The sequence below is a fragment of the Stylophora pistillata genome, chromosome 1, assembly GCF_964205215.1.
Source record: "Stylophora pistillata chromosome 1, jaStyPist1.2, whole genome shotgun sequence".
Classification (NCBI taxonomy): Eukaryota; Metazoa; Cnidaria; class Anthozoa; order Scleractinia; family Pocilloporidae; genus Stylophora; species Stylophora pistillata.
The window spans coordinates 41,014,392-41,036,142 of NC_142519.1; the positions used below are offsets into that span (position 1 = coordinate 41,014,392).

The 21,751-nt window shown below is 38.5% G+C and overlaps 1 long non-coding RNA gene and 1 pseudogene across 5 annotated transcripts in view; one reads left to right on the forward strand and one right to left on the reverse strand.

The window, feature by feature from the left end:
* Positions 1–243: 243 nt before the first annotated feature.
* LOC148742542 (uncharacterized) lies at positions 244–12,822 on the forward strand. 4 transcript variants are annotated; one of them, XR_016000161.1, is made up of 4 exons: positions 244–700; positions 5,020–5,120; positions 7,446–10,053; positions 11,137–12,822. It is a non-coding gene; the product is annotated as an uncharacterized LOC148742542 (long non-coding RNA). The 4 variants fall into 4 exon arrangements; XR_016000162.1 differs by having other exon boundaries at positions 9,605–10,204; XR_016000158.1 differs by lacking the exon at positions 5,020–5,120 and having other exon boundaries at positions 9,359–10,204.
* A 587-nt stretch (positions 12,823–13,409) lies between these two features.
* Positions 13,410–21,751, reverse strand: part of LOC148742543 (delta-1-pyrroline-5-carboxylate synthase-like) — a 29,240-nt pseudogene continuing 20,898 nt past the window's right edge. Inside the window, exons 5-13 of the transcript XR_015996311.1 lie at positions 21,124–21,347; positions 20,239–20,398; positions 19,577–19,620; positions 18,718–19,042; positions 18,235–18,383; positions 17,193–17,339; positions 15,902–16,568; positions 15,177–15,272; positions 13,410–13,795 (exon numbers count right to left, since the gene is read on the reverse strand). The product of XR_015996311.1 is annotated as a delta-1-pyrroline-5-carboxylate synthase-like (transcript). The remainder of the gene's footprint in view (positions 13,796–15,176; positions 15,273–15,901; positions 16,569–17,192; positions 17,340–18,234; positions 18,384–18,717; positions 19,043–19,576; positions 19,621–20,238; positions 20,399–21,123; positions 21,348–21,751) is intronic.

The window sequence follows — 21,751 nt, forward strand, 5'->3', positions numbered from 1 at the left end:
CAATACAGTCGCATTTGTGACTTAATTTTTATGTTTGCGACTAAAAAATTATTCTCGAGGAGTCGCAAAATTGCGAGTAGAATTAAAAAAGCCAGCAGTCGCTACTTTGCCACTATTTTTGCCGAGATAGATAAAGAAATGAAAAAATATATTGTCGTGTGCCTTGATTATCATAGACATTTGAAAATAAAGGGTAAAATTGTACCTAATTTATCCGAAATGTTGTGCACGCAACACCATTACCTTGATCGGCCGCCATTGCAGCGATCTCTTATTCACACCTCGAGGTCGGGAAGAACGGCCGCCATCTTGGATGTCACAATGTTATGCCCAGAAAAGCTTGCCCGGTGCAAAACCCAGGGAATCACCCTAATAAAATCCGAAACCTGGATTTCAAAATACCAGATTTTGCAATGAAAAGCAAAGATTTCTCTGAACGCAGTTTCTTATTTCTGATTGGCCGTGACTTCCTCTCGACTCAGTTTCCCAGCAACCACATTCAAAATGGCGCACGGCCTTGGATTGAGTACTGAAAGTAATTGATGTCGCACTGTATAGTCAGGACGGTTCGTTTCGACAGCTGTGTTACATTTGACAACCTTTTCTGTAAGAAGAGTATTCTCCTCTTCACTTTGTACATCGAATGTGAGAACTAACTTCAAACCCTCCTGGATGAAAATTCGAATTTATACTTCGACAGGTGAGAGGTCTTAACAAGACTTTTAACTTATTCGATGTCTATGAAATGTATCTCATTAGGACCACTGCGTGCTTATCCTTTAACAAATGCTGAAATTCTTCAAAGCCTCCCGAGATATGTAAATGATGTGGACGGGTATTCTGAAGTTGCTCCGATTATTTTAAACATTCAAAATTCTTCCATCGAAATATAGTGCAAAGTCATTTAACCTCCCTCAATATCGGTCATGAAGTGAGGTGAGAAATCGACAAAATGAGTTAACGTGGTTCCTCACGAGTACAGACATAACGCGATATTTGTACTCCAGAAATATCCGCGAAAGTCGCCCACACTGAAATAACAATTTGGCGTGTTGGATAATAATCTCTTATTAGACGTTTTTTTGTGTAATATCACTGAGTATTTTTAGTCGTTGTTTGTATTTCGACTCGCCCTATGGGCTCATCAAAATATAGCACAACTCGTAAAAATACTTAGCAATACTACACAAAGAAAAGTCGGATGAGATATATTTATTATGCAATTTGTGTAGTATTGCTGAGAATGAATTTTTACTCATTGTTTAATTTTGACTTGCCCTATAGGCTTGTCAAAATACAGTGCAACTTATCAAAATACTCAGTGATATATACTACACAACAAAACAATATATGTATTGATGTACAGTGTGTACTAGAAACAAAATGTATCAAGAGATTCGTTAACTCAAATCCTCATGAATGCAGTTTCTCAAAATAATGTAAAACATATTTTGATGACTGCTGCTACAGCTTGTATCAAAGTGTTTCTCTTCTGGTTAATTTAAGCCCCCTCAGATATATACACTGTGTTTGTAAGGCCCTTTATTTATAAGCCCTCCTAAAACCCCTTACAAAGTTGTATGTGCCCAGACTATTAATTAAACCTGAGTGAGTAGTTTTATACTGTTAGTACGCTGAGTATTAATGGTATTGTTTTCAGCATAGTTCTTGTAAACAGACATACTTGTTACATTTTGGGGTCCAAAGTCACTATAATGTGAATAAACTGATCTTCAATATAAGTACATCAGTATCAATGTTAGCCGAGGAAAAAAAAAACAGTCACTAATAAAACAACATAGAAGAATGAATTAGGGATCAAAATGGTGACAGACATGCTGTACAGTTGTACAGAGGCTCAGACAGACAGCTCTGTTGTCTCATCTTAATTTCTTTCTCCACAATTTTGGATTGCTTTAGCATAATTCAGGCACCATATCTAATAGTGCTTTGTCTCCTGTACCATTTACAATACACGTTAGTTTTACGGGTTGACTTTCTGATGGAAACTCTTATCATTGTTTAATGTTTCTCACAGTTACAATTCTCATGTGTTGGTGTCATGGCAACCACATATTTATTATAGGACACAAAGTTTTTTAGTAATTTGAATCATATTGGATTAAGCTTTCAGTAGTAATGCTGGGCATCTCTATGATAACCCTTATTGAAAACCTGTCCCTTTTAGCATTTTAGGGTGAATGAGTTAATTGTTCTTAGTTTTTTTACTGAACCTGGCTTCTTAGCTCAGTTCTCTCTCTCGGTACTACAATGTCCAGTCCATTTGCAAGGGCCATTTCTTTGCTGAATTTTCATCTGCAGCTCAAATTGAATTATTTATTGAAAATTTTGATGTAGATTTGCCTCTAAATTTTGTCCATTAACATGTGGCTTTATAGCTGACAGCTGGTAATAGACTGCCCAACTAGTATCTTGAAGGCAGGGGTTCAAATCCTTTCAATGCCTGAGTTTTTTTTATTTTTTTATTTTTTTATTTTTCTTCTAATCGTCCGATTTTTTTTTTTAGTTTTCCTTTTTTATTTATTTATTTATTTTTTATTTTTTTTAATAAAATTTTACAGTACTCAGCAGTACACTGCAATACAATTAATACATTACTTACAATGCTGCTTTAACTTGCACTAATAACAATATGATGAATATATGAAGTTCATATATTATGAACTGCGGTTCTAGATGCGTATGATGCACGATCCTTGCAGTAGAAAGCGCTATTTATGCAATAGTGAAAATCAGACCGGAAAAAAAAAAAAAAAAAAAATCAGGCCTGTACGGGATTTGAACCACTGACCTCTGCAATACTAGTGCAGTGCTCTACCAATTGAGCTAACAAGCCGACTGAGAGCAGGCCGTCAAGGTCATTCGTAATAAACCCGTGATGATAAATTGGATATGATGATTATATGAAGTTCATATATTTTGAACTGCGGTTATAAATACGTATGATCCACGATCCTCACAGTAGAAAGCGCTATATATGCAATAGCGAAAATCAGACCTGAAAAAAATCAGGCCTGTACGGGATTCGAACCACTGACCTCTGCAATACTAGTGCAGTGCTCTACCAATTGAGCTAACAAGCCAACGTAGGGTGCAGGCCATTAAGTTGATTCGTAATAAACCCGTGATGATAAATCAGATATGATGAATATATGAAGTTCATATATTTTGAACTGTGGTTACAGATACGTATGATGCACGATCCTCACAGTAGAAAGTGCTCTTTATGCAATAGTGAAAATCCGACCTGAAAAAAATCAGGCCTGTACGGGATTCGAACCACTGACCTCTGCGATACTAGTGCAGCGCTGTTGCTTTAATAGGTTGCGCAGTGCAAAATGAGGGAATGACCCTAAAATCCGAAGTCTGGATTTCCAAAATCCAGATTTAACCAATGAAAAGCAAAGATTTCTTCGAATGCTGTTTCTTGTTTCTGATTGGCAATGACTTCCTCTCGACTCAGTTTCCTAGCAACCACATTCGAAATGGCGGACGGCTGTGGATTGAATACTGAAAGTTAATTGATGTCGCACTGTATAGTCGGGACGGTTGGTTTCGACAGCTGTGTTACATTTGGCAACCTTTTCTAAAAAAAGAAGTATTCTCCTCTTCACTCTGTACATCGGATGTGGGAAGTAACTTCAAACCCTCCTGGACAAAAATTTGAATTTATACTTGGACAGGTGAGAGGTCTAATAACAAGACTTTCAACTTATTCAATGTCTATGACATGTATCTTATTAGGACCACTGCATACTTATCCTTTAACAAATGTTGAAAGAACTGATCACCAAGCAATGGATTGGCGGACAAAACAATGACCTCCAGTCCATTTACTTAACCTAGTTGGACTACTCAAACATACACCAACCTTTAGTTTTTTTCGTTTTACTTTTTGTTAGTCACAAAAAACACGAAATTTATGCGATTATTTTAAACATTCTAAATTCTTTCATCGAAATATAGTGCAAAGTCATTTAACCTCCCTCAGTATCGGTCATGAAGTGAGGCGAGAAATCGATAAAATGAGTTGTTTGGTCCTTCAGTATGATATACATTTATTATCCAACTGTGCTTCGTAGAGTACAAATAACACGCGAGACGAGTACAGGTATCACGCAATATTTGTACTTCAGAAATATCCGCGAAATTCACCCGCACTGAAATAACAATTTGGCGTGTTGGATAATAATCTCTTATTAGACGTTTTGTTGTGTAGTATCACTGAGCATTTTTAGTCGTTGTTTGTATTTGACTCACCCTATGGGCTTAGTCAAAATACAGCACAACTAGTAAAAATACTCAGCAATATACTACACAAAATCGTCTAATAAGATATATTTATTATCCGATTGTGTTTTGAAGAGTACAAATAACATGCAAGATAAGTACAAATATCACGCGATATTTGTACTCCAGAAATATCTGCAAAATTCTCTCACACTGAAATCACAATTTAGCGTCTTGGATAAAAAATCTCATCTTAGATGTTTTGTTGTGTAGTATTGTGAGTAGTTTTTACTCATTGTTTGTATTTTGACTTGCCCTATGGGCTCATCAAAATACAGCACAACTTTCGTTGCTTAATATTCACCTGCAGCTCAAATTGATTATTCATTGAAAATTCTGATTAGATTTGCATCAAAATTTTTCCTATTAACATGTTGCTTTGTCGCTGATAGTTGGTAGTAGACTGCTCAACTAGTATCTTGGAGGCAGGCATGCAGTGGGTTTGAATCTTTTCAAAGCCTGAATGTTTTCTGGTTTCTTTTCTGCAATTGCTTATAACAATTATATGAATTACAGTCTACTTGTGAGGATCGTTTTTTTGCTTGAATTTCATCTGCAGGTCAAATTTGCTTCATTAAAATTATATCTTCTGTGATAACTGAACAACAGTTAATCAGTGACATTTGCTGATAAGGGTATGAAAAATTGAATCCATTTCCCTCGTGTGTTTTTGTTTTTATTAGTTTAGTTTTGTTTTGTCTTTTATAGCAGATGACACAATGTAAGTTGATGAAGAGTAGATGATTTGGCTGCACTTGTCTGTGATTTCTATGAAGTACAACCTTTGGAACCATTTGAAAAGGGTTCAAGTAAGTTTAACACCTTATAAAAGATCATTTCTTTATCAATTCCTTTTAAAATTTAGGAAATCTTTAACTGGGTCATGAGCATCAAGCCTGAAATAACTCTTTCTGAATTGTTGATGAAAGAGTATACATGTAGTCAGCTGTAGAAACGATTTTCAGTTCTACCTGCAGTTAAAGAACAATTAAAAAAACCATGACGTGTGTTTAACAACTAACTTAATGACTCGTATGTATGCTCAGGCTGCAACTGAATTAATAAACAAAATTGAGTCCTTCACTAATTTCTTTCCAAGCTTACTAATGACAACATCATGCACCTGTGTTTATCTCGGACAGTTAAGTGTTCTGTTTATTATTGTCCTCGGTCAACCTGAGCAAAAAATGATCATCCTTTCTCTACAATTTGTTATTTGAGCTTACTAAATACACCTTCCAAACACTCTGAGTAAAAGCATGTATGACTTCAACATAGTTAAATCTCCTCCGTTTTCTAAATGTGAAAATTAAGGAATAAAAAGGGTAATTTTCTAAAGAAACTGTGGTGCTGCGTCGGTTGGGGTAACATGGTAATTTGGTTTTATCAACTAAGTTGAAATTGTAAATTGGCCACCACCGTAAAAGAGTTAAAAAGCTGACATTTGGAGCGTTAGCCCTTCCCCAGAGCGAATGGGAGAATCGTGTGTTGTGTGTGTTTATATGCAGAAAGTGGAGCTTAAATGCTGGGTGGGAACCGGGTGACGAGAAAAAGAAGAATGAATTAGTAGAAATGAACAGCGTTCATTGACACTGCTTAGAATGATTATAGGTAGATAAAGTGTCTGGTGACTGGTTTTGATGTGTCCTTGTCATTCCTTTCTACATCGCGAAGGTGTTCTCGGAATCAAATAGTTTGATGACATCAGTCAGAAGACGAGAATGGCGCTGTCTATTCTTTTTAAAGGATGTAAAACTGAGTCGTATCTGTCTTCGCTTTTAAAAATATATCTTTTGAATGCTATTATTGTGTCTTGAGATCTCAAGAAAATAAAAAACACAATCAAAAGGTAAGAAATGGCCATTTTCAAAATCAACTCAGTAATCTTGCCGCAAACCAACAACTCGCAATAACCACATCGAGCGGTTCACAAGCAGCTGCTGCTCTGGCCATTTAAAAAAAAAAGAGATCATTACTTGCTCAGTAAATACAGCATTTGAAGCATCTAATTGTCCAGGCAGATCATAATTGCCATTACAAAGCGTGGTCAATGTTGTTATTTCATAATGATGTACTTCTTACTGGCTGAGATAAGATTATAATTATGGTTTTTCTTGTTTTAATTATAACAAAGCTGGAAGCCTCTGACTACTTCGAATTCAACATCAAAATTTTAATAATTAAGAGAAAAGATGAACTTCAAGCTAAAAGTCTGAACTACTTTTTTGTTACATTCCAGCTTAATTTGTTCAAGTTGTTAAGCTTTCATTTAATTCTGTTCCAAATGTAATGAAATGAATTCAATTTCTCAAATGTAAAACATAATTATTTTGATGAGTGCTGCCACAGCTTGTATCAAAGTGTTTCTGTTCTGGTAAATTTAAGCTCCCTTAGATATAATACATTGTGTTTGTTAGGCCCTTTATTTATAAGCCCTCCTAAAACCCCTTACAAGGTTGTATATGTTCGTACTATTAATGAAACCAGCAGTCTTATACTCTTACACTGAGTATTAATGGTATTGTTTTCAGCAAAGTACTTGTGCATTTTGGGATCAAAAGTCACTATAATGTGAATAAAACTAATCTACAGTACATGTACATTAGCATCAATGTTATCCAAGAAAAAAAAAAACCACAGTCACTTATAAAACAACATTCAAGAATGAAGTAGGGGTGAAAATGGTGTGACATATACATGCTGTACAGTTATACACAGGCTTAGACAAACAGCAAGCTTGCATTTAGCTGTTACCTCAACTTAGTTTCTCTGTCCACAATTTTAGATTACTTTAGCATTAACACCATATCTAATAGTGTTTTGTCGCCTTTACTATTTACAATACATGTTAGTTTTGCTGGTTGACCTTCTGATGGAAACTCTTATCACTGTTTCTCACTGTTAAAATTCTCATGTGTTGGTGTCATGGCAACCACATAATTATTATAGAACACAAAGTTGTTTTATGTAATTTGGACCTTATCAAAATACAATTTTAAAAGTAAAATTCATGATTTCCTCCTCCAGAGACTCGAAAAATATGACGATTATATTGATTTGTCTACTTTAATAGCATAACTATAAGACTCCAGCTTGTTCTGTTTTCTTGCCTTATCTTAAATGTATTAATGTAGTTGCAGGGCAGGAAACTTGGCCCGTCCGAACGTCCTAGACGGGTAACTTTTCCATTCGGACAAGGAAAAAGATGATCGAAGTTGAGCGATTGGACAAGTAAGGCCTAGCTTATACGTCGCGCTACAGTCGAATTTAATTCAAGATCCTACAAGCAATTAAATTTGACGATAGCGCGACGTCTAAAACGAATTAAATTCGTCTGGTAAATTAAATTCGTCCTTGACGTTTTATCCGTCTTGGTAAGACGGATAAAATAGCGATAACGCGTCTTCAGTTTTAACGTCCCACTAGCGCCGCGTCGAATGAAATGCATACATTTTCTTAATGTATTTCAATTTATTTTGGCGGGCCCGCAGCGACCCGAGGCACTGCATTTGGGAAGAGAATTAAATTCGATCGTATTGATTTCGACGCATAAAACCACGCCACGGTTTACGTCGAAGGAACGACGAATTTAATGGAATTAAATTGGTCTGAATTAAATTCCACTGAAGCGACGTATATAAACTAGGCCTAAGTTGTAGAGCTCTAACGTTGCCTGACTTTGGATAAATAATAAATCATTTTTCCCGTATTTTACAACTAAGAGCCTAGGAAATAAACTTTCTTTTCTTTTTGTGCAAGCTGTGTATTTGATTTCTTCGCTCAGCGTCGCTATTGATTTCCACTTAACTGGGGCATTGTTGAACTGATAAAAAAGGGTTTTTGAAACCCTAAATTGCTGTTGCCGATTTTTTGGACAAGTAGTTTTGTGGTCCGGACAAGTTAAATACACACGACACTTACCCAAAGGGACAAGTGAATTGAAAAGAAAGTTTCCTGCCCTGGGGTGTAATTTGTCTAGAATTTTGAATCTCTTCTCTGTAAATCTTTTTTATTTCATATTTTTTAATATATGTATTAAACACTGCCCGCCTCGACTAGCCTTTGCTGACTGCGGGCAGTGCATATTTCTTGTAATATTGTAATATGTCATTAAACTCAGATACAATGAAATATATGAAGTTCATATATTTTGAACTGCGGTGTTAGATACATATGGTGAACGATCCTCGCAGTAGAACTTCATATATTTCATTGTATCTGATTTATTACTTTCACGGGTTTATTACAAATCAACTTAACGGCCTGCTCCCAGTTGGCTTGTTAGCGCAATTGGTAGAGCGCTGCACTAGTGTCGCAGAGGTCAGTGGTTCGAATCCCGTACAGGCCTGATTTTTTTCAGGTCTGATTTTCGCTATTGCTTAAATAGCGCTATCTACTGCGAGGATCGTTCACCATATGTATGTCATTAAACTGTCATCAAAACTGTCACCTTACTGGATCACGCATATGCGGCAAAGTCAAACAATAAGCATTTTTCCTCATGATTCTCTAGAGTTAGGCAAGCAACTGTGGCGAGTTTTGAAAAGTTTAGAAGAAGTCTTGAGCATTAATTTACCCTCTGTTAGATCTATGACGAGGAAATATCGCTGAAATAGTCGACATTTTAAAATTTGCTACCATTACTCTGTCAGATGTTTGTTTTTGAGAGCATTATTTTGTGATTAAGGTCCTTAAAACCCATGCATTAAAGTCAAATGAGAACTATCCATTGTTGATGACTTTGATTTAATCCAGCTCCCTGACAGTTTTTAAATTTGCTTTTTTTTTCTCTAATTACCACATTGTTGGTCTTGGTCAGGCGGGCCAACTCGAGACGCTGAAAAAATGAGCCTTACCAGTAACCTTTTCTCCGCATCTCCTTAAAGTAAATTCTCATAGAAATTAGGCAAGATTAAGACATGAAAAGCTAAACGAAGAAAACGTTATCAAAACCGCCAAAGAGACGTATGCTTTTTTTAGGATGTACATAAAAGTTTTGAATTCACCTGCCGACGCAAAGACAATGTCTATTTTTTTCTCGTTTCAGACTGGCCAGATTCCTAGCAGCTTGTCCGTATTTGTTTAAAGCCATTCTAGGTCCAGTAGGAAGAATAATTAACAACTATTCACAGAAGTGGAGGTGGTTAGTGGTGGATATTTACCTGGCCGCGAAGCGGCGAGGTAAATATTCACCGCTAACCACCGACACTGAGGTGAATAGTTGTTTTCGTATATACTAAAACAGTGAGATAATGTACACCACCAAAAATTGATTTTAATTCATACATTCCAGCAACGATTCCAACATTTTCCCGCGCGTAACGATCCAACACGGCTCGTATCGCGGTAAGTGATTTTTTGTTTTTGTTGTAAAACCTGCCGTCTCGTTTTTTCGCTGACAGATGAAATTTCTGAAGACATTTGTTTAGCTCTGGTGGCGACATTTCTTCAAATGGTGTTGCAAACTCTTTCTGTGTTTGAAACCATTCTGTAAAAAATACCACTCAAATTTGATTTTCAAGTGAACAAGTGAGGTTACGCAAGATTAATATGCATTTGTAAACAAAATCTTTTTCATTGGTTTTTATCGATAAACTCCCGGTTACCATTACCTTTAAACACGGCCAAACCAAATTTAGTCGCTTTCTGTGTTTTCAGGGACTGCTTCGTCGTTATTTGAGTGATTTCTTCGCTTGCCACGGATGCAAACCGGCAGACCATTTTTCCCCAAGTTGCTCGGAGGTAAATAGCAAAGGATATTCCGAGTTTGACTGGCCAATCAGAGCGCGCCTTTAACGCTATCCACTGTTTCAGTATATACTAACAGCTGATATGCTCATAAGATACAAGATTTGTAAAGTTGGTACAATAAGGAAAATTTTCTACGGGGCAGGTAATACTTACATTTGTATATCTGTAAGTAGTTAGCAATCGCTAAGGCCAGTAGCATAAACTACGATTCTGTTAAGGCTCGCATATGATCGTCTTTGCCGTAGGGATTAGTAAAATTGTCATATGACCCGTCTGGCCCCGCTCGCGCAATCCCATAGAAAAGTGTACCAAAAGCTGACGTGTGCAGGGCTGGACGGGTTGACGTGAGCCGGTCGGGAAAAAGCCATCCGGCTCTGGTTCTATTGTACGCCTTTATTGCACGAAAAAACAAACGAACATTCTTCGCATTTGTTGCAAAAAATAAGTGACAACAGTGAAAAAGAAAAGAGAAAATAAGAAATGTTTTCGATGAATTGTGAGTTTCTTGTTCTGACTTGAGAAAATAAATGGAAAGTTTTTATTGTAGAGTCGTTTTTGTGGTATTTCGCGCGCGCCAATCTATGGCGTTCCATTTAAGTCAAAACAAACTTTTCAAATTTTCAAAACTTATAGTCTGAGCGTATGTGGAGAGATGTATGCGGGCCATGCGTAAACCTCACTTGATGGTGGATGAAATTTTGACCTCAAGACTCACTTAAAGATGAATCATCTCCGATTCTGTCCATAGGTTTATTAGCTGGAATATTTATAGTGGCAACAGGCTATATTTGGCTAAGGAGAACAAGTGTTATATTCCTGGTGTTGGGTGTTGAATTTTCTGGTTTAAATGCTATTGGTTACGCTGTCGATCATTTGGACATTGCCCCACCCTTTGCATCAGCTCCTGGATTTATAACCCATTAAGTAGACATGTATAAGAGGGACCTCAAGGAACCAACCACGCATGCTTTGTTTCGAAACTGAATCTGCACTCTTTCTGCCCTGTACATTCGACTGTTTACAGTGGTACTCCATTCCGCAAGCTTAAAGGCTGTAATTGTTTTTCTCATTTAGATACAAGAAGATTGGAGGATAGTGTTCTGGAACACACTTATGTTAACGCCGTAATTTTCTACACACAGCCTTGTTTAGGAGAACGCCAGCCATGGGCATCACCTACTACGCAGGAAGATATAGACAAAGAGGAATAAGACTCCTAGGACTCACACAGAATGATACAGTGCTACAGTAGAAACTACGTGGTAAGGTCCAATGGTTACATGTTCCAGTATCACGGTGGCAAGTTGGTTCTAGTCCTTGCTCTTTTGTTCCGTTTAATTAGTGCGACGCAAAGAGCGAAGGAGTACTTACCAACGTGTGGCTCATAGTGAGACACAATAATTCTACTTCATCATCCGACCGAGGCTAGGAGTATGGCAGTTTGAAGGGCGTGATCAACAATTATGACTTTTTATACGATCAGTGTCATCTTCGAAGTATCTCGACCTTAACTAAGAAAAAATATGAACATTTGGCTTCTATGAACAAACGTAAGATAAGTTTAACCTGAAGAATAATTCTATAATCATTCTACTACTTTGCAGTATTTCTTTACATTGCGGTCCACATGTTCTGATCTGGGAGAGAAAAGGGAAAGCGTACTGACACTGCTGTGAAGAACCGTATTATCTTTAGCTGGGCTACCGGAATCTTTCGTCTCCAGGCTGCAAATGACGTGACTATGATTGTTACCTCTCGAAAAAAAGGATAACAGGCGGACAGTGATGTCCAAGATCCGTTCAGATAGTTAATCCATCATATAATTTCGCTTGAACACGATTGGTTTAAACGTGAGCGAATATGCACCAGCTAAGAAAGCAACTTATGAAACGTATCTGCTTCATTCTGAATGTTACATTATTTAGTCTCTGTTACGTAGAACCTGTCTCCTTCATCGGTGATAAAACTGTTAATAAATAGTATTTCGCAAGAGAAAATACCCTTCACGTTACGATACGCTACGGCTAGTTGAAACTCTGTTAATAATAATACTTGTCAGCAAGCCGACCAGATCTTTGTTTTGTACGTGGGAAGTGGAAGGGAGGGCGAAAGGGCAGATAGAAAATAGAAGATGCAGAGAACCCATTGATGTCGTAACGATTCTGTCTCAACGATTCGGTTCCGTTTTATTTATTAATTTTTTTCATGTAATTCTCATTGTGCCTGATAACGATAACCGTACTAAAATAGCAGAGTTGTGTCCTATGCATTTTCCACATGTCAGAACTGATTGCACAGATACTATCTCTCCCCCCTCCCCCCGAACACACAAAGAGTCTGCTTTAAGAACTATTTTCAAACTGTGCATGTTCTTGTAACAGGCATCAGGACCAAGGACTTTTCAGCTGCCCCTTTCCTCCGCGGACAATCATGGAAAATGCACGGGTTTGACTTAAGAACCGAATTACGAAGTAAACCAATATCTTGCTTTCTCGGGGTTCTCAGCAACATCTCGGTAATACCAATATAACAACTATTATTATCACGAAAACTCTCGTACAGTTTTGTATCCTTAATCAAGAGTCAAGTTTTCTGCTTTGCATAGTCTGTCCTGACAACGTGACAGTCAACTATTGGGGTCAACGTACAGTTATTATTACGGTATATTCATCAGTATCGCTTGAGCATGGAGCACAAGAACGGAAACAAGGTATCAAGATTGCGTTAAGTCGAACGCAAAGCCAACAAAACAGTTTTAAATATTCCTATTTTCTTAAAAATGGAGTTCCGCTTTCAGCTATCCACAGAGAAAAAAGTTCCTTGTCAGTGATATTTTTACAGTGTCTAGCAATAAGATATATATATCTTATTAGACGTTTTGTTGTGTATTATTGCTGAGTATTTTTACGAGTTGTGCCGTATTTAGTAAAAATACTCAGCGATACTACACAATCAAACGTCTGATGAGCTATTTATTATCCAACCCGCCAAACTGTTACTTCAGGAGGCGGGACGGAATTGACGCGTTGTCGTGTTCCTGTTTCTAGTTTCTTCAATAAATGAAAAAGTTTCCTAGTCGTCTAGCTTTTTTTTCTTGGTTCGATTCAACTAATAAACTTAAATCTATATTTGCCATCCCATTCCGACTCTTTGTCGTCAGAAATATGATTCAAATTGTCCGCCATCTTTTTTCCCGTAACTTTAATCCAATTCTTCGCTTGCGCGATGCAAGAAAACCTGTCTAACCGGCTTTCTGGAGTACAAATACCGCGTGATATTTGTACTCGTCTTTGGCGTTATTTGTCCTCTACGAATTATAGTTGGAAAACAAAAACGGATAACTGAGATACAAGCATGAGAGCAATAGTTAAATTAATTCAACATAATAATACGTTCTTGGGCGGGACGTTTCAAAACATACGCTCATCAAAAGCATAACATTGACTCGTATAACGAGTACTGTGCGCAAACTGAAGCACACGTTAAGCATTACGTAATTATTTCTGTATTACTTCGCTGTCGCCATTATCCGAAGTCATTTCTTCGTCAATAGAATCCTGAGGAGTGCCTTCAATCGGGAGGGTCTCGTGAAGATATTTGAGCAGGCCTCCATCAGTAAAGTCATCCACTGTGTGTCCCTGGCCAGTCATTACTCATCTAGCGGTCAGTAATCCTTCCACACCCACAGGACCCCGGGCATGGATACGACCCGTGCTGATACCTACTTTAGCACCTAAATAAAATAATGGTGTTTATTTAGTATCCTGTACCTTTGAAGGACTCGATGAATTCCCATCCCCGCTACCTATAGCAAGTTCCGCCACACACTGTGCTCCTACGCAGGGCAAGAAAACCCACGATAATCAACAGGTAGAAAAACGGGCAAAGCACTGGAGCTATACCGGGGTTTCAAGGTTCTAATGGACTCACGGGTGTACCTGGAAGGTAGGAGTCCCGATGCGCGCATAATTTCCCCTCCCTTTGTAAAACGACCTTTTCAGGTCAACAACATTCAAATCTTCAGAATCACTTTTGGAAAACTGCCTAAATCCAAAGAATCGTCATGGCATTATATGTTTTCCGTGGCTAGATACTCCACTTGTTCGTCATTCTCGCCGCTTGAATGCAAACGCGTAAATACGCAGTATGAGCCATTTCACATAAGAGCGCGGAAATTCGTGACAGCGTCCCTATCCCTCTTCCCACCGCCTTTGAAAAATCCTACCTATGCGTATTTAATTAGATTAGCCCGTTCACTCCCAAGATATCATTAGCAATTCTCCTCACAGGCAGCCATACAAATAGTATGAAACTAGTTCGGAGAATTTGTTATTGCATCAATAAATAATTCCCTAAGGAGAAATTCTGGGGCCCGTTTCCCGAAAGTCCCATTAACTGAACAGGCCCGAAGCCATATTTTACAATCAAAATTTAGAGAATAGATTCGCATGTTCAGGTACTCTAACCAGTACATTTTGTTCCTTTAGCTGGTAGTTTTATTGCACAATTTACAAATCTTCTGAAACCCCACATTGAATAACAACATATTCCTCCTATAGGAAACAGTAGCCGCAAAAACAGAACAGTTTTACCGGCCCGTTAATTTCACTGTACCTTCGAGAAATGGGCCCCGAGTCAATGATGGAAGTTAAAGGTTTACAAGCTTCTAAATTCCAAATGATTACATAAAAAGAATACGAAAGATGCCACGCTACACGAAGAACACTGGGAATGGAGGATGTCATCATCATTACGGTGTCAAAATAAGAAATCCAATCCCATAACTGCCGTAGTTGCGCGCCTGCAACCTGTTTCCCGGCCCTCTGATATCTATGAGCAAAAGTATCCCTTTTTACCAATTAAGGATCGTCGCAGGTTACATTTTTTTTTGCTTCAAGCCTCCCGAAAATTCGACAAGATTTTTATTTCCCTTCGGGATAATCTTTTAACCCTTCACACTCCATAACTAGAACCCTTGTTACTGGAACCGAAGCAAATTTCTCCTCCCATCGGGTCACTAATCAATTTTGCGCTCCACGAACTGAATCTTTTATTTTATTTAATTAACGGCAATTGTGTTCCTGTAATAGCTAAGCACACTGTTTCATACTTACCCAGGCCAAAGGTATACCCATCGGAAAATCTAGTGCTTGTGTTATGGAAGACACACGCACTATCCACAGCTTTTAGAAAGTGATTAGCAGTCCCCTCTAAAAATAAAATATTTTGATAAGGGGCTTTTAGTAATCGGTACAACGCAAACCATAAATGCATCTTGCGCGGCTTACAAATTTGTGAACTGAGCAATATGTAGTATAACATAGAAACTTGGAAAACCTAAGTAAGCTGTCTATATTTTTCTGCGTTGCGCAGCTTACGTAGGTTCGCTTTAAGGATTCTACAAACAAACAAACAAACAAACAAACAAACAAACAAACAAACATACGAAACATCACAGTGTAGAGATGATGGCCAACAGAAATGACCCCTAAAAACGGACCTTACAATCATTGAAAGAAATGCCCCATACTGGAAACAAACGGACGTTGAATTGTTATAATGAAAACTTTAGCAACCGCTTAGTCAACATATGCGGCAAATTAAAATGGCGCGTGGCGTTAACATTGAAAGACTAATGTTTTTTACGTGTAGCTAGCGGTGGATATTCACCTCGCTTCATAGCCCCCCTCACTCGGTGAATAGCTCTTAAATATCACGGGAATTACCAAAAACACTGATATAATCCTCATCCCACTGTCATAGCTCCGCGAAATCATTGAGATCAAAACAGAGCTGAGAAGAACCCCGATTACGAAGAGATTAAGTAAGATATTCTTACCATTATCAGTGATAATGACAGCGTGAGAGCTTCCAAATTGATGGATGCGATCAATGGCTTCCTCTGTAGTCCTGACTACTTCCACTGCACACTCTAACTCGCTGTATTCTTTCTTCGTAGTCTTGGCCAGAGCGGTAAAGTCTTGACCAACTTGAGTCCGGCGTGAACTATTACCTCAAAAGAAAATCAATTAAACAAACAAATAAAATTAATACGAGAAATAAGAAAAAATTAGCGAACGGAGTCAGTTGGTGAGTTGGTGGTCTTAATAAGGACGCACATTGTCCAGCATGAGTAATGAGCGAACTTACGTAGGTTAGCGACGGACGAAAAAAGCGTACTGATTGAAAAAAATAATAAAAAAAAAAATGATGATAATAATAAAACAGCTTCGCTCTTCAATTTCACTCAAAGCTGTGTTTTCCTAGTTTTGTCAAATTTCAAGATTTTGACGCTTAAACGCATAGAGCGATGAAAAAAAAAAAACAAAAACAAAAACAAAATAAATTCAATTGCGCAGAATAACACAAAAATTCATAACTTACTCCTTTTTCCCTGAGAGCTTTCAGGATGCGTTCCAGAAATGGTGACCTAATAAGATCCCAGTGGACTAAAAGAGTCTCCATAGCATTGCAAGCTGCAGGGTAGTCACATTTGGAATCCATTACTACAAAGGAAGAATAGAGTATACTGCAACCAAAATACAGACGATCGATGCCAAAAAATCAAGTTTAACAGATGTACCGTAAGAGCATGATCACCCACAACGAAATGTTTGTCTCGGCAATCATTAAGCCAACACGGAAAGCCATTGAAGAACGGTTTGGTTTAAGGATATTACCCATGAGATCTCGGTAAATATTCGTTGATGACCAACATTTTCAGCTTTGCTGGGCCGAATACGTTCTGCGCGTTTAAACATCTAGTTGAATAGCGGGAGTTATCAAATGGTTTTTGGGAAAAAAAGCCAAAATTTTCGTATTTCACGATCCTTGAAGTAAAGTAAATCCATGTGGTAAAGTTGATCCCCACACAAGCACCACAAGTAGTATCAAGGAAGTTATCGCTGAAGATTGCAGAATGCGGGTTCTTGTCGCGTTAATCGCACTCGAATCAAGGATAATTGGTTGGAAGAATGCTGCAAGTTTTTTGGACCAATAACCGGGCGAAGTTAAGCACAACGAATGCAACCGTGGGTTATTACTACTTTCAATTAAAAATCGAGCAGAATCGGCAATGAAACGCTTTTTCACCAAGCATGAGATACAATAATGAGTTATATAATGCTCACCATTCTTTGTGGCCATTTCAAGATCTGCATCTTTGTCGACATACACGTGGCAAATTCCCTAAGCATCTCACTGGAGCCTCGAAGGATGATTACATCCACGTATTTATCCAACTGATTAAGATGATTTACCTCTTCCCAAGTACTGACCTAACAGTAAGAATAACATTTACACAGTCAGTATATAAAGAATACAGGACTGACACGGGTGTGATCGGCTCACAGAGTTCGATCACAGATCTGTGGCACGGCTTTTACGAGAAATGATCGCCGGTGAGAAGGGAGAGGAGGTTTGGGAAGGGTACACGCCAAACCTTCCCAATTCAACGCTCTTCGTACCATCGCGCTTCATTTATTAGAGAAATTTCCACTCGAGTGTGAAAAGAAATTCGGAATTGTCTTCATCTTGGTTTAATTTACTGCGCCTTGTCATTGGTCCAGAAAACTCGTACCACTTCCTCGACCAATCGGATCCAAAACTACAACCAGAGGCGAGATGGTCGCTCAACCGTTTGCTATTTTTTATTTGAGCCGTCATTGGCTCCTTGTGATTACTTGAGTTTTGTTTTTACGACACCCAATCGAAAAGCGGTCTGAGAGAACTTCTGGAACAGGGTACCCACTTTGCTTATTCATGTTTTGGAAAGCAAAAGAATTGCGAAGTTCATCCCTGAGTAATTACTGAGAGCATCAAAGACAAACTGAAACCTAATTAGTCCACATTCAGTGTGCGAAGTGAATTGCAAGGCAGTAAAACTCTGAATCAAAGTCAATGGCTGCGAGGAGGTCAGTCAATGGTAGTCAATAGAAAGTTTAAATTGAGAGCAGAAAATTGATGTATGAAAAGTTTATAAGGGCCCGTTTAATGTTTTAATCCTTCAGAAAAAGTTACTGCTGCCGGTTTACTATCTCGAAATTATTTGACTCTCTCTACAAATGACAGTAAAAATTGTAAACATTTACTGACGTCTGTTGAGGCGAAAAAAACAACAAGGATGTTGGATTAGTGTCAGCTAATCAGCCTAAGCACCGTCACAAAACTTACCAAACTAACAGCTTGGGGGAGGGGGAGGGGGGAACGTACATGGACAAAGCCTCTGCAACAAGAATGTGAAGACATCTGTTGCTGTGATAAGCTTCTTTACCACCATTCAGAGGCAAACCGTTGCCTGTGCTGATGGCTAAAGAGGCCACCTTGGAGAAAAAAATTCCAGCTTATGAAGAGACAAATACATGAACAAACAAAACCAGAGGGAAAAAATCTCTTTCGTTTTCCATGGGTAAGGCTCAAAATCCCTGGTTTTAGAAAAGCAGGATTTTTATGTTTTCAGATTACTTTGGATCAAGAAGAAGTCAACAGGAACACACAAAAAAAGAAAAAACAAAACAAAACAAAACAAAACGAACGAACGCACGAACGAACGAACAAATACTTTTCATATCTAAACACCAGGTAAGTCAACTTCTAAATCTTACAATACTTTGTAAGGAATACGATGAGAAACATTTAAACCTACTACAGCTCTACCTGCACTAAAGCAGCTGGGCAAGATCCAAAAATCACAAGAAGCACTCCAATTGGAACAGTTTCTTGTTTCAGCTTTCAACCATAAGCGATTTTGGTTCGTTTTAGCACACGACCCAAGATGTTGTGCGAGGAATTCGCAATCCGTCTCAGTCCCTGAGAAAGGTTTTCAAGTTTGGACGGACGGTGTCAAAAGTAATCTGTCCATCATAAGGGCACTTAAGTGTCTCTCAAACCGAGCATAGTCCAGATCTTTGAAGTTTGCATCTAGAATTTGATCCTTGCGTTCGATAAGAAGGTCGGCTAATTTGTAAATGATTCTGACCCGCTAGACAAAACACGTAAGAGAAAAACAAAGGCGCATCATTTAAACTGCAGTACTGCGCGTGACGTTTGAATGTTGAAATGATACATGAGGCGCGAGAAGACTCAGCTTCAAGTCGTGCTCTAAACCTAGGCCGAGGCAATAAGAGAGAGAAGATGTTGGCAAAAGCCGAACACTACCCCTCAACCAAAGGGAATTCTGGGTTATTTTGGTCAAACATCTCGTCGACAACCATTCCGTGCATTTTTTTTGCCTACAAGTCTGGATAATTTGAAATGGTCCAAAGAAGCCTGCTGAACAGACATTATTTGTTTGGCGTTTATCAGTGGAACGGAGGTAAGCGCGAGACAAGCGCGGAGTGCCAGTCGCGTGTGAGGGGAGAAACGTGTTACTTCACGCTCGCCTCGCGTTTGCCTCCGTTCGTCTGAACAGCACAAAAGGATTCCGCCTGCTCTGCAGGCTAGACCTGAACATGGAATTAAATTAATAGCATACAACTGTTCCGCCTTAAGCATTTTCAATAGTCTACAGCCGTACCTGGTCAGCGGTCAGTGCTTGCAGAGCTCTTACCCCTTTGCGAGCTATGAAAAAAGCGATTTAATAAAAGAAACCTAAAAACACATTTACGCAGAAAAAAAGGAAAGCAGAATTACAGCAAGCAATTCTATAAAACTAGTATATCCCGAGAAGAAGGTGCAAATTTACAGTCACAGGATCAACCTGGACCACTTGGAATATCATCACGCGCGAGTTACCACAAATTTTCAGGAGGGAGGGGGGAATGGGGGAAGTTACTGAAAGGCTTAACCAGACACTGTAATCACTAAAAACACTCGGTATCTAGTTGCACACTGAATGAAAACGCTGATATGGCATTTTTACAAAAACTGCCCCCAATCTGGCATCTAAAATCAATAATTTCACAGAACCCTATGTGGACATCCCAATCTCCTCTTTAATTGTTTGATTTCAGGATCCTGTCCCTCCAGCGTTTCTTAATATTTAAGTTAAGGTCGAGATCAACTCTGTATCAGATAGCCATTAGAGTTTGAGAATTCTAAACATAAAAGTATCGCAATCAAGTCTCGATCTAATATAAAGCGCTCTCCGATTGGCCTGCTGCCTTAAGTTTCCAACCAATCACTATAACGTAAACTACAACATGACGATGACATGGACTAAGGTACAATCTGACGTACCTGCCGCAGCCTGATTCTCTACAGATGGCCCTGGTTCTTCGACCATAATGAAGAATGCTCCAACTTTTCGGCTATTCAGGACTTGACGAATGACGTAATCACTTCCTGTACCATTGGCTATAACTACACTCGTAGCGCTCTTTGGTACCCAGGCTGCAGCCTGAACAGCCATAAAGAAGGTAAAAATAAAATGGTTAAGTTACGAGAGTTGAAATAATTCATCGTTATTTTGTAAACCTTTTTCTCTGAGAGCAAATCGAAGACACGTCCTGCGAAACTGTTTCGATCTCTCTTTCCCAAAGATTCAAACGTAAACTTGCCTTTGTAAAGGAATCATAACACGATTTTTGACTCGTACTAAATTTAGCATAAAGCCCCGTTCACACCGTGCTGTGACTTTCTGTCATCGTTCTGCCTTGCGTCCACACTAATCCGAAAAAATTCTCCACTGAAAACAGAGATTTTCAAACTACAGATAATTTTAAAAACGGCACTATAGGCCCTACGGTAACTAAAATGTACTCAGAGAATAATTGAAAAGAGGTAGCTGTGTACGGATAGTCCAAAATTGAAAGGATTTGGCTGCATGTAAATTTCAGTACCTGTCTGCCTGCCTTGAAGTTTTCCTCAAGATTTAGTATCTTTCTCGTTTGTACTTTTTTGTGATTTTATTGAATCAAAAAGACTGGTCTTTCACCATGTTTTTGAATGACAACTTGTCCCTTGCAAATGGGAATTTCAATGCTGCGTTCCAATAAAATTTACCTGACCTCCCCTTAAAGAGTATCCGGTGCTCTAACAATCCTCGCTCATGGACGGTCAATTTTCTAAAGTTCCCCCTTCATACTCTTTGCAAACTTGTTTCAAACTACTGGAAGTACACACTTTCACTTTAGACTCCATGCCTCCCCTGCCAACACGTGACTTTTCTCCAAATTCAATGTTACTGACGTCCGCTGGCCTGAATGTGTCTAGAAGGCGAGACTCAGGCAAGTCGGGAGGGCCGCTGTAAATGCCCTGTATATCTGATAATATCAACAGCAAAAATCTGCCTTCATTTCCACTGATAGCAAGGAAGATAAACTATCATTGTCCTTTACACTTATCACCTGATGAAAACAACGAGAATCGAATCTTTTTTAAGAGCAGTGGAATAACAGTCACGTTATTATCAAATCCACATTTACGTTGAAGCTTAACAGTAACATCAGGAAGTCACACAGGAAAGTTAAGTAAAACCCCAAAGCAATTCCGTATTACTTTCAGCACACAATAATTGAAAATTGCTCCAAAAATTTTATCTACAGCTAAGATTCCTACATGCTTAGAACACCTGCAGACTTGTATCTGTCATGTTGAGGATTCAGTGATTGTTCTCAATTTTGTTAGTGGCTATTTGCTGGATCAAAAAAGTGCACAATTTGTTTTTGTCAGTAAAAAGTTTTCCACGCGTTTTTTTCACTCCAAATTGCATCCTATGTCTTTTGATTACCGATAAATAGATGTTAAGAAT